This window comes from Mus pahari, chromosome 8 (assembly GCF_900095145.1).
Source record: "Mus pahari chromosome 8, PAHARI_EIJ_v1.1, whole genome shotgun sequence".
Taxonomy (NCBI): domain Eukaryota; kingdom Metazoa; phylum Chordata; class Mammalia; order Rodentia; family Muridae; genus Mus; species Mus pahari.
Window position 1 is genome coordinate 22,005,021 of NC_034597.1, and position 15,064 is coordinate 22,020,084.

The 15,064-nt window shown below is 42.8% G+C and overlaps 1 protein-coding gene across 6 annotated transcripts in view; it reads left to right on the forward strand.

Moving 5' to 3' along the window:
- The first annotated feature begins 2,281 nt into the window (after positions 1–2,281).
- Positions 2,282–15,064, forward strand: part of Sfmbt1 (Scm like with four mbt domains 1) — a 94,766-nt gene continuing 81,983 nt past the window's right edge. The window contains exon 1 of one of the 6 annotated variants that reach the window (XM_021203208.2): positions 2,282–2,356. The gene's annotated coding sequence lies outside the window, so the exon portion shown is untranslated. Of the gene's footprint in view, positions 2,357–2,737; positions 2,979–3,603; positions 3,699–15,064 lie in introns of those variants that run through there. The other 5 variants (XM_029541540.1, XM_021203207.2, XM_029541539.1 and 2 more) reach the window with 5 other exon arrangements.

Here is a 15,064-nt window from a genome sequence, read left to right on the forward strand (position 1 = left end):
CAAAGTCCATGTTCTTTGTTCTTTTTAGATTTATTTGGTTTGTTTTTTTTTTCTAGATTGGGTTTTACAGTGTAGTCTTGCTGTCCTGAAATCTCTTTGTAGTCCAGAGATCTGCCTGCCTCTGACTCCCAAATGCTGGAATTAAAGGGCTTTATTTATTTTTTTTAATTATGTGCCTGTATGTAGGCATGAACATGTGAGTGCTGGTGTCTGAGGCATTGTACAGTCTGAGGTGAACTCCATGTGGGCACTGGGAATTGAACTTGGGTCTCTTGCAAGGGCAATATGTACTGGTAACCGCTGGGCTATCTCTCCAGCCCTGAAACCAATACTCTTAACCCTTATATAACTATAAGGGCATGTATGGGCATGTAAACCCTATTTTAAAAAATGTTCTGGGGCTGGAGAGATGGCTCAGTGGTTAAGAACAGCAACTGCTCTTCAGAAGGTCCTGAGTTCAAATTCCAGCAACCACAGGGTGGTTCACAACCATCCATAACAAGATCTGACTCCCTCTTCTGGAGAGTCAGAAGACAGCTACAGTGCACTTACAAATAATAAATCTTTAAAAAAAAATGTTCTCCTGGTTGAAATTGACCCTTGTCAGATGTAAAAACTATTTTAAAGAGCCAGTAGTTAGAACTATACAGTATTTGCTGAAATCAAGGTCTATGGAAGGAACTGGATGATTCTGAAATACACAATCCAAAAGCACAAGTGTAGCAAAAATGTAGGTTTTGCTAAGCAAAAAACAAGGGGAAATTATTTAATAAATGGTGACTGCATAAACAATAACCATTGTAATAGAGGAAGGAAATTAGATCTACATTTTTATCTATTTACTCCAAAACAGAGCAAAAATAAGATTGGATAAATATGCAAAGAAATTATACAAGTAGATAGGTGCATGAAAGCTCACTTTGTTGGCATTCAACAATGAAAACAAAAACAAGCAAACCAACAAAACAACACCCAGAGGACTAGAATGACAGATGAACTGTAAACTAAAACAAAAAAGAACATCAGGCAGGGGCAACATTCCCTTCAATAACAAAAGTGAAAGATCCCTAAAAGGAAAAAAAAGACTTTTTTTTTAAAGTTAGAAGAGATTTAACTCAGCACAATGGATATGAACAACAGGTTATGTACAGAAGGGGAAATACAGATAGCAAATGGGGAAATTTTGAATGTTTAGTCATCCAAGAAGTGCCAAATAAGGTCACCTTAAACTAGGCATCATTAATGTAGGGGAGAAAAGTTGTCACTCGGTGTTTAGAAATGTGCATTAAATTCCTTACACTGTTCCTTGCTGGTGAAAGAACTGGGGCAAGGGAGGGCCATTCACAGCTTTCTACCTGAAAACTTTCCCACTCCTAGAAACTCAGCTCACATGGATGTGTTAGCAGACAACTGCAATGTAATAAAATACAAAAGTAGTAACTGTATACCTTAAAAATGACCATGCAAACAAAAAAATGTTAGTCAAAGTGCAAATGAAAGAAAATGTGTGCTTGCAAGCATGTTATCTATGTAAAAGGGTTGTGTGTTTGTTTTTTTTTTGGGGGGGGGCTCAAATTGTGTAGCAATAATTGAATATCCCTTTACATTCTTTTTTTTTCTTGTTATTTTGTCTTTTCAATGGTGCTTACACTTACAAAAAGAAAAAATCATCTGGAGTCTGTAATGTGCATATTTCCCAAGGTTGCCCAAAACAGAGAAAGATGCTAATGTGAGCATCCCAAGACCTTCGTGTGTGTGTGTGTGTGTGTGTGTGTGTGTGTGTGTGTGTGTGTGTCTGCCCTGACTGAGGCCATCTTAGGCTGGAGAGTCTCCTTGGCACTCTGGGATCCCACAGGCGTGGGATTTTCTTCTGAGGGAACTTTCTGGAGCAGGTGGGTGTGCTTCCTATTGACACCTGTGCTTGCTGAAGAAGGGATGAGTAGCCAAACGTAACTGCCTGTGGGCACCTTCCGATTCGAGGCGGAATCACAGCATTTTTGAGCTTCTCCTGAAGTTCTTAGGTCAGCCTGTGCCCCTTTGCGGCAGAACAACGGATTTTACAAAGCCTGGACATGAGGTATGTAAAGGCGTTCGAGTCGGACTCGGTAGACGGGCACTGGAATGCCCTGCTAGATGTCAAAGGACGTGTAGGATTCCCGACGTGGTCGGGCCGGCGGGCGGGCGCAGCTCCCTCGGCAACGGCGTGCGCCCCTTGGGGACCTGCGGAACTGCTGCCTCTCTGCTAAGACCATCTTGCTCGAGGTGGTCACGTGCGGGCTACAGTGGCGCGCTTCGCCAGGGACGGATGGATCAGGGACTTCGCCGGGTCCCGAGCCGCTCTGTCCAGAAGCCCGAGGTGAGGTCTCTCTCTCCAGAATCCCAAGCGAGGCCAGGACGCGCCTCCGGAGCCCGAGGACGCGTCTCCAAGCGGTTCTCGGGTCCTGGCGCCGTCGGGGATCAGAGGTTCACACCGCGACGCCCAGCGCCACAGCCTCGCGGGTGTCTTTCGGCGAGGTGCGGACGGGGGAACGCGAGCAAAGCGGTGGGCTATGGACCCGGGCCCGCGGACGCGTCATCTCCCGTGCAGCCACAGCTCCGCGAGCCGGTGGGCGCGGGGAGGCCGGGTCGGGAGTGCCACGCGCGCGAAGCGAGGGGCGCGGGTGGCCGGGAGGGAGGACCGTGGAGCTGGGGGGGGGGAAGGGAAGGAGTGGGGGGGCGCGGGCGCATGCGCCTTGCGTCCGTGCCATATTGGAATGAGTCGGAGCGCGGAGCGCCGCCGCCGCCGCCTCCGCCGGAGCGCGGGTGCAGGGGGGCGGGGAGAGCTGCCGGCCGCCCCGCTCTGCCGGGCTCAGCAGGAAGGAGGGCGCGAGCAGCGCGAGCGGAAAAGGCGCCCCGCGCGGGCGAGCGCCAAAAAGGAAAGAAAGAAAACCGAGCGAGCGGGGAGAGCGAGCAAGCGCGCGCGCGAAAACTCCCGTCAGGTAAAAAAAAAAAAAAAGCGGGGCGGCCGGCTGGGCCTTCCCGCGCGGCGGCCTGAGGGGTGCTGCGGCGCCCTCCCGAAGAGGCCCAGCAACTTTGCCAGCGGGAAGCGCCGGGAGCCGGCGGGCGGCGAGCGCGCGGGCTGAGGCTCCAACGGGCGGCGGCGGCGGCGCGTTGGGCGGGGGGACGGCTGGGGGGCGGCGACGGGGGGACGCGGCGCCCGCGCGCGCGGCCTGGCGCGGTCCCGAGGCTCGGCGCGTCGGCCGGCGGGGGCTGCGGGGACGCGCCCGGGCACCTCGCGGCCGCGGCGGAGGCCGGCGGCGCCGCCGGGAGAGAGAGAACGGGCGAGCGGCGCGCGTCAGCCCAGCTGGGCGCGAGAGGCCAAAGTGGCCGGGCGGGCGGCCGCGGGCTCCCAACTTGCAGGCTCCGGTCCCCTGCCCCCATCGAGCGGCCTCCCGCCGAGCCCCCGCGGACCCGCCCCCCCGGGCTCGCTCCGGGCGGGGCGCGAACCCGCAGCCCGCGCGGCCGCTCAACTTCGCAGGGCCTAGGCGGCGGCGGCGGCGGCGGCGGCGACAGCGGCAGCGGCAGCAAGCGCGGTCGGTGGCCGAGTCTGAGCCTCCACCGCAACCGGTGGCTCCGGCCTCTCCGGCGCTTCGCCTGGGGAGGCACCGCCGCCCGACCCCCTGCGCGGATCTGGGGAGCGTCCTGAGGCCGCTCGGCAGGTCGGTGACCGTTTCGTTTTCTGTTCCCGAGTCTTGTTTTGTTCGCTGTAAAGACGCTGGAGGGGCGAGCCCTGTGTCCTGGGAAGCAAGGCCTGCGCTTGGCGGAGCAGAAAAAGCCTTGTGAGACCCGAGATAAATTCCCGCGGAAAGGATAGACGTGGTGTTAACTTTCCCCCCGAGATGCCAGCTGTTGGCGTGGGGTCTCAAACTAAGCTGTCAGAGCCAGGTCATCTTTAGAGCTTGCGGGGCAGTGGGGTGGGACGCTCTGGTCTCCCGTAGGGCTTTTTTTTTTTTTTTTTGACTTGGTGGGCGCTCTTCCTCGCGGGTCACTCACAGCAGTTACTGGCCCCAAGTGGTGTGTGTCTTGTGATTGCTGTATTCATCAAAAAGATCTGAAGGAAGTAACATGGAATTAGTCAATATCTGCGTTTGGCCTCTCCTGAACCGCGATTTTTAAGATGTCATACTTTATTTCATCTGAAGCAAAATGAATGCTCTGAGCGTGTAACTGTTGTGTCAGCTGTCTAGATGGGGTGGAGGAGGATGACCGTGTTTTCCTAAGTACACATTGGGGCCTGTTAACTCGCAGCAAATGTTGAACTCTTTTAGGCCACAGGTAGAGTCAGTTCAGATTTGTTTGCAGTGTCAGGAACACCCAGTTGGAACTAGAGGGGCCTGAGAGGAGTTGTGTTATAAGGTTATTTCTACGTTGCCATTGGCGAGCCGCTTTATCTTTGGGTAGGTGTCTTACCCAGTGTATTTTTTTTTATTTTCCTTATTATTTGCAAAAGTGGGATAAGTAGATCACCATGCTTTTGGTTCTAAAATTTGGAGACTTCTTAAAATGAGATGTAAAAAAAGTTTTGAAAGGTTCTATCTACATAAAATCACTCACAATATGTGTCTTTATAAAAATAGATTGGAAAAAACCATCTTGTTAGCTAAATCCAGAATAATTCTGTGGACTTTATTTGAACACAGACTTTTAAAGAAGGCATTTCAATATACTTAAGTTATACCTTTCACAGTTTAACTATGAAATCGGGAGAGGACAGTTGAGCCTTGTTTTACATATGCATACGCCTTGATGGCCATATACACATTAAGATACAGAACCCAGCATTTCCAGCCCTCCCCCCATCAAGGGATTCCTCTAATTGAGTAAACACCCGCCCTTTCCCTAAGGCAACGGTGGCCTGACTTCTAACACAACCAATGTGTCTTGCTTGTCTTGAAGCAGGACCTTTTAGAATGTGAAAGGGCAGTACTATCGAAGGATCCTCGGAGAGGTCTTTTTGGTCCTGATGCTGAGTTTTTGTACTGGTGTAGGGTTCCAGTATCTACAGGGTCTTAAGTCTCTGACCTTTGGGCTTTGTGGTCACAAGGACTGTTTGTTTGTTTGTTTTGTTTTTGTTTTTCGAGACAGCCACCACTGCCTGGCTCAGAAGGACTTTTTTTTTTTTTAAGATTTATTTATTTATGTAAGTACACTGTAGCTGTCTTCAGACACTCCAGAAGAGGGCGTCAGATCTTGTTACAGATGGTTGTGAGCCACCATGTGGTTGCTGGGATTTGAACTCTGGACCTTCAGAAGACCCACTGAGCCATCTCACCAGCCCCAGAAGGACATTTTTAACTGAGCAGTTTTTGGTGTGTTAGGATCGACTGGTTTCTGGGGGTCTTTATGTTCATAGTCGAGGTTATATTATTATATCGTTTCCCATTTTGGGATACAGATGTATTTGTAGAGAGTAGGTTTGAAGGAAGAAATTATGAATTTTTGAATAAGAGTTAAAGGTGTCAGATGAATACGCATAGAATTAGCAAAGAAAATTGAATGAAAATTGATTTTTTAAAAGTAGTGAATTAAGCCGGGCGTGGTGGCACACACGCCTTTAATCCCCCAGGAGGCAGAGAGAGGCAGGTAGATTTCTGAGTTAGAGGCCAGTGTGGTCTACAAAGTGAGTTCCAGGACAGCCAGGGCTACACAGAGAAACCCTGTTTCGAAAAACCAAAAAAAAAAAAAAAAAAAGTAGTGAATTAATAATACGGGTATAATGCATGCCTTAACTACCTTTAAAATGGCAGATTTTTTTAGTTTACTAATATTTTATTTCTTTTCTTTTTTGTCTTTTATTTATCTAACCTGGTCCAGGTTAATTGAGACGGCTGGTCCTCCTACAGGGTCGCCCTCCTCCTCAGCTTCTTGCAGCCTCCCTATTTCAACCACAGGGGTCAGCAGCTTTTGTCCATTGGTTGGGTGCAAATATCTGCATCTGACTCTTTCAGCTGTTTGTTGGGTCTTTCGGAGTCATGATAGGTCAGCACTCCATAGCCTCTGTAATAGTGTCAGGCCTTGGGTCCTCTCCTTGAGCTGTATCCCACTTTGGACCTGTAGCTGGACCTTCTTTTCCTCAGGCTCTTCTAAGAACATTTCCATCCCTGCAGTTCTTTCAGACAGGAACAATTATGGGTCAGAGTTTTAACTGTGTGTGGCATGGCAACCCCCTTCCTCATTTGATGCCCTGTCTTCCTGTTGGAGGTGGGCTTTATATAAGTTCCCTCTCCCTACTGTGGGGCATTTCATCTAAGGTCCCTCCTTCTGAGTCCTGTGAGCCTCTCATCTCCCAGGCCTCTGGTGCGTTCTGGAGGGTCCTCCCAACTTCCTATGTCTCAAGGTTGCCTGTTTCCATTTTTTCTGCTGGCCCTGCATGTAGGATGCACACCTGGTTTATCATTTCATTAAAAGTTTAACAGTACATTAAGTTGTGAATATCTAAAAAAATTATTTGTGGGTTTAGAAAGATATTTTGATATTGGTAATCAAAGGATATAAAATTTGGAAGGCATNNACATTTGGATGATAATAAAAATAATTTAAGACACACACACAAAAAAAGTTTAACAGTAAAAGTAAGAACAAAATATAAATAAAAATTGTGTCAGCTGCAGTTTTTTGTAAAGTCCCTTTAATTAAAGTCACTGTTTTGTACTAGAACCCTAGGCAAAAAGTTGAGTTTTCAATATCCACTAGAAGTAACTGCTGCAGTAATTGGCCAGTGTCTTCCAAATATCTTTGAATGTATCCATGTGCCCTTTGTTTCTACTGCTAAGTGAATGCTTATCTTGTTAGCTTCTTGCAAACTCCTAGGTTTTTATTTTTTATTTTTTATTTTATTTTTTTTGTCTGTGTGATAGCAAGTTGGAATGCTTTACTATACATGTTAGAGATTTATGTAGATCCACAAAGGTCAAAGTTTTATTTTATTTTTTCTCTTTCCCTGTCTATTCAGCATGTTGACGGGTCCACAACTAATTTGAATTTGGTCATTCCATTCAGGGTTTACAGCTTCAAGAACTAGTCGGATACACCATGACTTAGCCACCATCCATGAACTGCTTGAGTTTTCAGAGGTTTTTTTTTTTTTAATTTATTTATTATTTATTTTTATATGTAAGTACACTGTAGCTGTCTTTGGACACACCAGGAGAGGGCATCAGGTGTCATTAAGGATGGTTGTAAGCTACCATGTGGTTACTGGGATTTGAACTCAGGACCTTNNGAAGAGCTGTCAGTGCTCTTAACTGCTGAGCCATCTCTCCAGCCGCCCACCCCCCTTTGAATTCTTAACTTTTCATTGTAAAAACTGCTGAATCTTTGGGATGAAATTGAGGGCATATGTAAGAAACAGAAAATACAAGGGGCTTTTTTCTTTGGGAACCATGGTTTTTCCCTTTAAAAATGCTTTGCCATGTTTGTGCTCAAAAATATACATACAGAGATTTTTTAAATAAATAAATGTTAAAAATAAAGCTTTGGGGCTAGAGAGATGGCTCAGTGGTTAAGACTGCTCTTTCAAAGGTCCTGAGTTCAATTCCCAGCAACCACATGGTGGCTCACAACCATCTGTAAAGAGATCTGATGCCCTCTTCTGTTGTGTCTGGAAACAGCTACAGTGTACTGATATACATAAAAATGAATCTTTAAAAAAATAAAGGGAAGGGATATATTAAAAAAAAAAAAAAAAAAAAAAAGCTTTGGCAGCCGGGCATCATGATATAGGCCTGCAGTGCCAGCATTTAGGAAGCAGAAGGATCAGGAATTCAAAGCCATCCTATGCTACACAGTGAGTTTTAGGCTATCATGGGCTACAAGAGACTTTTCCTTGACTCAAAAACCAAATCCAAACTATACAAAAACAAACCACCACCACAGTGCAAAAATCCTTGTGTGCCTGCACGTTTGTGTGCCTGCATGTTTGTAGGGTGACCTTTGTTTCATAGAACTAGTCTGGGCTCAGCTTTAGAAATGTGGTGTAGTGGAAGATGTCATTTGAATTCAATGTCTGTAGAAAAGATGAACAAATCAAACTTCATCGACCTTTTATTATGGCCTTATGTTATTGTCACATTAAATGACATAGTAAATATTATTTATACAGGAATCTGAATACTAAATATTAAATTTTCTATTTTAAAAATTTAAACAGACTTTATGGCATTATTTGGCTGATAGCTAATATTTTATAGCAATTTCAGTGAGATTTTAAAAATGTTCCTGGTAAGTACTGCAGATTTGTTCTGGCAGACTGTTTTCCTTTTCATGAATACAATTTGTATCTAATTTGGGTATTTTTGTATTTGAAAACAGTTTTTCTTTATACATAGTTGTTAAGCTGGTGGCAGGTGTCTGGGAGTTTTGGTTACTCAAGTTTTCAGCCACCAGACTTTAGGGAGTGGGATTTTGTTAGGCTGCTACTGTACTTCAGGTGATACCAGCCCCACTGGGAATGATTTACAAGCAGAAAAGATGCAGTTAGGTTGTTGAGAATTCATGTTTAAAGTTTTCAAAAGTGAGGGTGAGGAAAATTAAAAACAAGTTATTAAAGAAAAAATAGAGACTTTCGTGTAAGTTTTCTGCTGGATGGTGGTGTGTGACTCATTCCTTTAATCCCAGNACTTGGGAGGCAGAGGCAGGTCCCTAATTTTGAGTCAACTTGGTTTACAGATTGAGTTCCAAGGCTACACACAGAAACCCTGTCTTGGAAAAAAGTTTCTTTTTATTAAAGTTCTTTTGTTGTGTTGTTGTTTTTGGTATGGCTGTGGGCATGTGTGGAAGTCAGATGACTAATTTTAAGTTCGTTTGTTTGTTCCAGTTTGGGTTTTTGTTTAAATTTATTTATTTGATTTTAAATGAATGAATGATTTACTTGCATATAGGTCTGTGCACTGGCTTTTTGTCAGTGGGGGTCAGAAAAGGGGATCAGATTCCTGGGACTGAAGTTATAGACGGTTGTGAGCCACTGTGTAAGCTCTGGGGACTGAGCCCCTGTCTTGTGTCAGGAATAGCAAGTGGTCTTAACTGCTGAGCCATCATTTTTCTAGTCCTTTCTGCCTTGTTTTTTGAGGCACGATCTCTTATTGTTTCTGCCTCCCATTTCACTACAGGACCTTCAGGATTATAGATCCCCCGCCCCCCGCGCCATTTAAAGAATCTTTAAAATTAAATTTTTTATTTTATTACATGTATTGTTGTTTTGCCTGCATGTATGGCCATGAACAGCATGTATGCCTGGTACCCTTGAGGGTCCACAAAGGGGTGTTAGATGAGTTATAGATAGTTGTAAGGTGCCATGTAGGTGCTGAGAATTGAACTTGGGCCCTTTGGAAGAACAGCAGTCCTCTAAACTTCTGAGGCATCTCTTCATCTCATGAATCTGGCTTTTTAACCAACTGAGCCATTTTGTCAGCCCACTGCAGAAGTTTTAACAAGAGTCTTAAAAAAAGACCTTCCTTAAATATTACCTCATCTCAAAATCTAATCCTTTTCACAAAGCACATATATACTAAACAAAACATAAAAAAGCAGTCAACACATGCAGTACTGTACACCATGTTAGAAGTGCTTCTACTCCTGCACAGCATACACCTTTTCTGATAGTGGAAAGTACCTGAGGATTTGTATATAATTGTTCTTCTAGTCTGTTTGTGTTCAAAGCATGCTTATACAAACCATATTCAGGCTAGTCCTAGAGGCATTGCCCTGCAACTCTGTCCTAGCAAAAACCAGACGTTCACCCAGAGGGAGGGGAATGAGGCCTTATCCAAGGACATACATATTTAGGTCTTAAGCCAGTTTTGAAAAAATACTTTTAACATAAAGTATCTGTATAAGAAAGGAATGTTATTTCTATGATAGCAGTTGGTAGTTGTGCTGAAATTCTTGTTTTCTCTTGGTAAGAGGCGTTGACCAGACTCTCTGATGAAGGGCTCCTTTCCCTTTTCGTTTTTACAGTTTCCTTGTCTTTCTATGTTGCCTTAAAGAGATCTAACAGTTGTATTTATAGCCATAAAAATGTAACAGAACATGTTATTGTTAAAGAAAAATGATCAATCTTTTGAATGGGATGTGAAAATTATTGTAACCATGGGCTTTTCCACTTGTGCCCAAGTTCCCCAAAGTGACTGAGACTTCTCATATATGAATAAATGCCTAAGCCAGTAGCTTTTTCTCTAGCTCATAAATCAATTATCCTTTCTAAACAAGTCTAAATCATGCCATGTGACTAGTTACCTCTTCCTCAGTTTTATGCACCCAGAGTTTCTCTCTCTGTCAGAACTCCCACCTTCCTCCTCTTGCCTCAGCTTGTTGGCCAATCAGCTTCTATTCAATACAAGAGATTCTCTCTCTTTATTCCCCCTTTAGTCCAATAAAAGGCTCTTTCTCTTTCAATAATAAACTGTAAACAGTAATAACAATTATGAAAATTATCAGGTAAGATTGCATTCACATTGAGCAGTCCATATGTATATGTCAATCTTGGAGAAGGTATTCTGTTTTCTGTCCTATCTTGGTGAGTTGAGAGTTCTGTACCTAAATTAACTTTTAATCATGTGTATTACCAACCTAAAAACATCTTAGACCTTAAAACATTTCCCTAAACCCTAAACAACTTACTCTTAATTGTGGGACTATAACTGTCTCGTCTTCAACCCTATCAGAGACCTGAGAAGGAGTACATAGTACCTGAGTGTGCAGGGAGTGCAGGCAAACAGCTTCCAAAAGTACATGACAGAGCTGACTGCCAGGTCAGTCCTCCAAAATTTCCCTGTATTGTTGGAGCATCATCTTTAGCCTTCTGGCCCAGAATATCTTGTTGCGGGAAATAATAAAAAAATGGTACCATCTGCGTTATACCCAGCTACTCTCTGCCCCGGTGGTCTCACCACCTCTTGGCTAGCCTTCCCAGCTATGGTTTGCCTGTCTCAGAGCTGCTTGTACCTTTTCAGCCATCTACCCCCTGTGGCTAGTTGTCATAAATCCCCTTAACCCAGTAAGTCAAAACTCTTTCTTCCCCCATCTTCCTTCTCCCCTCCCTTCCCCTCTCCCCCCTTCTATCCCCCCTCCCCTCTCTCTTCTACCCTCCCCTCTCTTCCTGTTCCTGTCCCTGTTCCTGTCTCTGAAACTCTTAGCTTCACCTCCCTTTTCCCTGTCCACTCACAGGCTTCTTGTTGTATTAATATTTAAATTAATTGGGGGGGGGGGATTCTGCTACAATGTCTGACAGACTTTTTTGTGAAGCAGGGCATATGAAGGACTGCCTACCTTGTTTTGGCAAAGCTTAGCAGTTGACTTCCCTGCGTCTTGTTTGTACAGATTGGACAACATTCTATCTGCAGTTGAAGTAAGGGCAGTTTCTTGCCCAAGTGGCTAGCTTACCACATATTTGAGGCAAACTCCGTATGGAGGTTCTTTGATGCTTATCATTTTCTTTGAAGTAGCATGGGGGTGCAGCCAGGAGCAGACTTGTCTCATTGTCAAAATAGGCCTTTTATTAATAAAACATCTTTAAATGCCATATTCTGTAACTCTGAGGTTTTTAAAGACCATTTATGTATTTGTAGTATATCTGAATAGGCAAATGCTGCTTGTTTCTAGCTATTTTCTATCTGTTCAACCTTGGAAACATATTTATGTAATTAACTAGACTACTTTCTAATATGATCATCTGTTTGTCTGACTACCATCTTGCATTTTTAAACTATGCTAAACCAGTTTTCAATAGCAGCATTCAAAGACTAGAATGTCACATTATATAGGTACAATACCTTAAAGAAGAGTTAAACATATACATAGTATATTGAATTAACTAAAGATAAAATTCATTAAAAAGCACAACAAAAAAAAATCTCAAACTTTATTAAATTCTCTTTGCCTTTAGGTGATCTTTCAGGATTTTTTTTATTTCCTTTTTCTTTGGTTTTTAAGACAGGGTTTCTCTGTGTAGCCCTGGCTGTCTGGGCCTTGCCCCCCCCCCCCCGTATGTGTACATGCACATGTGTGTGTGCTCAAGTTGTGTGTTATATGCACACGAACACAGTGCCTGAGGAGCCCAGAGTTGGGTTCCCTGGAGCTGGAGTTACAAGTAGTTGTGAGCCACTGCACATAAATGCTGGGGCCTGTACTCATTCTTCACCAGTAAGCCATTTTTCCAGCCACGAGTCCATATTCTGTCAAATGATGTGAAATATGTCTTGAACTTTGTAGATTGTCAGATATTTTAGTGAACTGAGCACTGTGGAGGGAGTAGAAGCATTCATGACATGGCATACAGTATTGCATGTAGTAGTTCCTTTTTACTGTTTTACTTAGTATAGAAAGAAGTTAATTACTAAACTGATTTGGGGTAGATAGAGTAGTTGAGTACTTTGTGGGAAGGATTGGGTTTTGGGATGAGATAATATTTAGAGACTGTATTTTTTAAGATTTATTTTTATTTAAAAATTTATGTGTATGTGCATGTGAGAATGTGCAGGTGCCCTCAGAATTCGGAGGTTTTGGATTCTCCTGGAGCTGGAATTACAGGCAGTTGCTGTAGGTACTGGAAACTGAACTCAGGTCCTTTGGAACAAGTATGTTAACCAATGAGCCATTTCTACAGTTCTCAGAGAGGGTCTTAGATGAGAAATGGAAAGTGATTTGTTAATAGTTGTATTAGTGTTTATTTTATGTATTTATTTTATTTTTTTGTTTTTTTGAGACAGGGTTTCTCTGTGTAGCCCTGGCTGTCCTGGAACTCACTCTGTAGTCCAGGCTGGTCTCGAACTCAGAAATCCACCTGCCTCTGCCTCCCAAATGCAGATTAAAGGCATGAGCCACCACTGCCTGGTTGTATTAGTGTTTTTTAAAGGAACATAAATGATAAGCATGAAAAAAAAGGTATGTGTGCATGTATCATATATACAAAAAATACTATACATATATTTATATATATATGTTCATATATATATATTCATATATACACATATATATATGAAAGATTTATTAGAGTTGCTATGGTCTGGATGGAAGATGGTTTGTTAATAGTTGTATTAGTGTTTTCTAAAGGAACAGAACTGATAAGCATGAAAAGATGTGTGTGTGTGTGTGTGTGTGTGTGTGTGTGTGTGTGTGTGTATATATATATATATATACACATATATATATAATATACAAAAGATATGTATAAAATATGTATATGTGTATGTATATATGTATGTATGTGTATATATGGATTAGATTTATTACAGATTATGGCTATGATCTGTGTAGTCTCTCCCAACTGATAGGCCAAGATTCTGGTAGTTTTTCAGTTCACAAGACTGGGTGTCTTCAGCAGTTCCAGTCTAGTGCTGGAGTTGCAGAGAATTCCAATAGAGTTGATGTTTTTAGTATGTGTTGAAATCCCAAAGTAGTTTCTAATAATCAAGGACTGCCTCAGCAGAAGGATGGACAAATTTGCAAGCTAGAGTGAGGGCAGACAGGCAAAAGCTTTCTTGTTGTATGTCTCTTAATGTGTGCTGCTACCAGAAGATATGGCCCAGATTTAAGTGAGTCTTCCCACCTCAAATAATCCAATTAAGAAAATCTCTCAGTTAGGCATGGTGTTGCATGCCTTTGATTCCAGCACTCAGGAGGCAGAGGTAGGTAGATCTCTGTAAATTTGAGGCCAGCCTGGTCTACAGAAGCAAGTCCAGGTCAGTCAGGGCTCTGTATCTTGAGGTCCCAACCTCCCTATATAGGAAAATCCTCACAGACATACCCAGCTGCAAGGGGTCTTAGTTGATTCTAGATGTAGTCAAGTTGATAGCTAAGATTTGCATAATGGTAGTCAAGACTACATACTTGGAATGACAATATAAGGTGAAATAAGAAGTTTAGTAATTAATTAAATAGCTCAAAAAGTTTTCTTGCTGATATACAGTTTATTTTGTTATTGTTGTTCAGTTTAAAGCTATTTAAACAATTATTTTGCTTGAGGTCAAAATTAGTAATTTTGTCCTCTGAGGAGTTATAAATATTTTTAAAGGATTTATTTATTTTATGTGCATGAGTGTTTTGCCTGCATGAATGTCTATGCACCACATGCCTGCCTGGTGTTGGAGAAAGTCAGAAAAGAATTTCAGAACTCCTGGAACTGGAATTAGGGATGGTTGTAAGCCACCATGTGGGTCCTACGAATAGAGAACCCTGTTCTTCTGTAAGAGTAGCAAGGGCTCTTAACTTGCTACCCCATCCATTGTGTATGAATTTTTGAAACACATACAAAAATCTCTCTTGATAAAAATAATGTGTAACAGATTGTAGCAATAATTTCAAGATACTATTTTGGTTTGTTTTTACTTGTGTCTTTGTAAAATAACCTTAGAATGATTAGATAACAGCCATACAGCTGCACATAACATATCCCTGCCTAGAGCATAAAAATAATTGAGGTGCATTAAACATTTTATCCTTTATGTGTATATTTTGGGTCTATATATGAAAATCCATCAGTGTAATCCACTGCATACACAAACTCAAAGAAAAAAACCACATGGTCATCTCATTAAATGCTGAGAAAGATTTTGACAAAATTCAACACCCCTTCATGGTAAAAGTCTTGGATAGATCAGGAATTCAGGGTCCATACCTAAACATAGTAAAAGCAATATACAGCATACCAGTAACCAACATCAAATTAAATGGAGCATTCCCTAAAATCAGGGACAAGACAAAGCTGCCCATTCTCTCCCTATCTATTCAATATAGTACTTGAAGTTCTAGCCAGAGCAATTAGACAACAAAAGAAGGTCAGAGGGATACAAACTGGAAAGGAAGAAGTCAACATATCACTCTTTGCAGATATGATAGTATACATAAGTGACCCCCAAAATTCCACCAGAGAACTACTACAGCTGATAAACAACTTCAGTAAAGTGGCTGGATATAAAGTTAACTCAAACCAATCAGTGGCCTTCCTCAAAGGATAAACAGGCTAAGAAAGAAATTAGGGAAATAACACCTTTCAAAATAGTCACAAATAATATAAAATACCTTGGTGTGA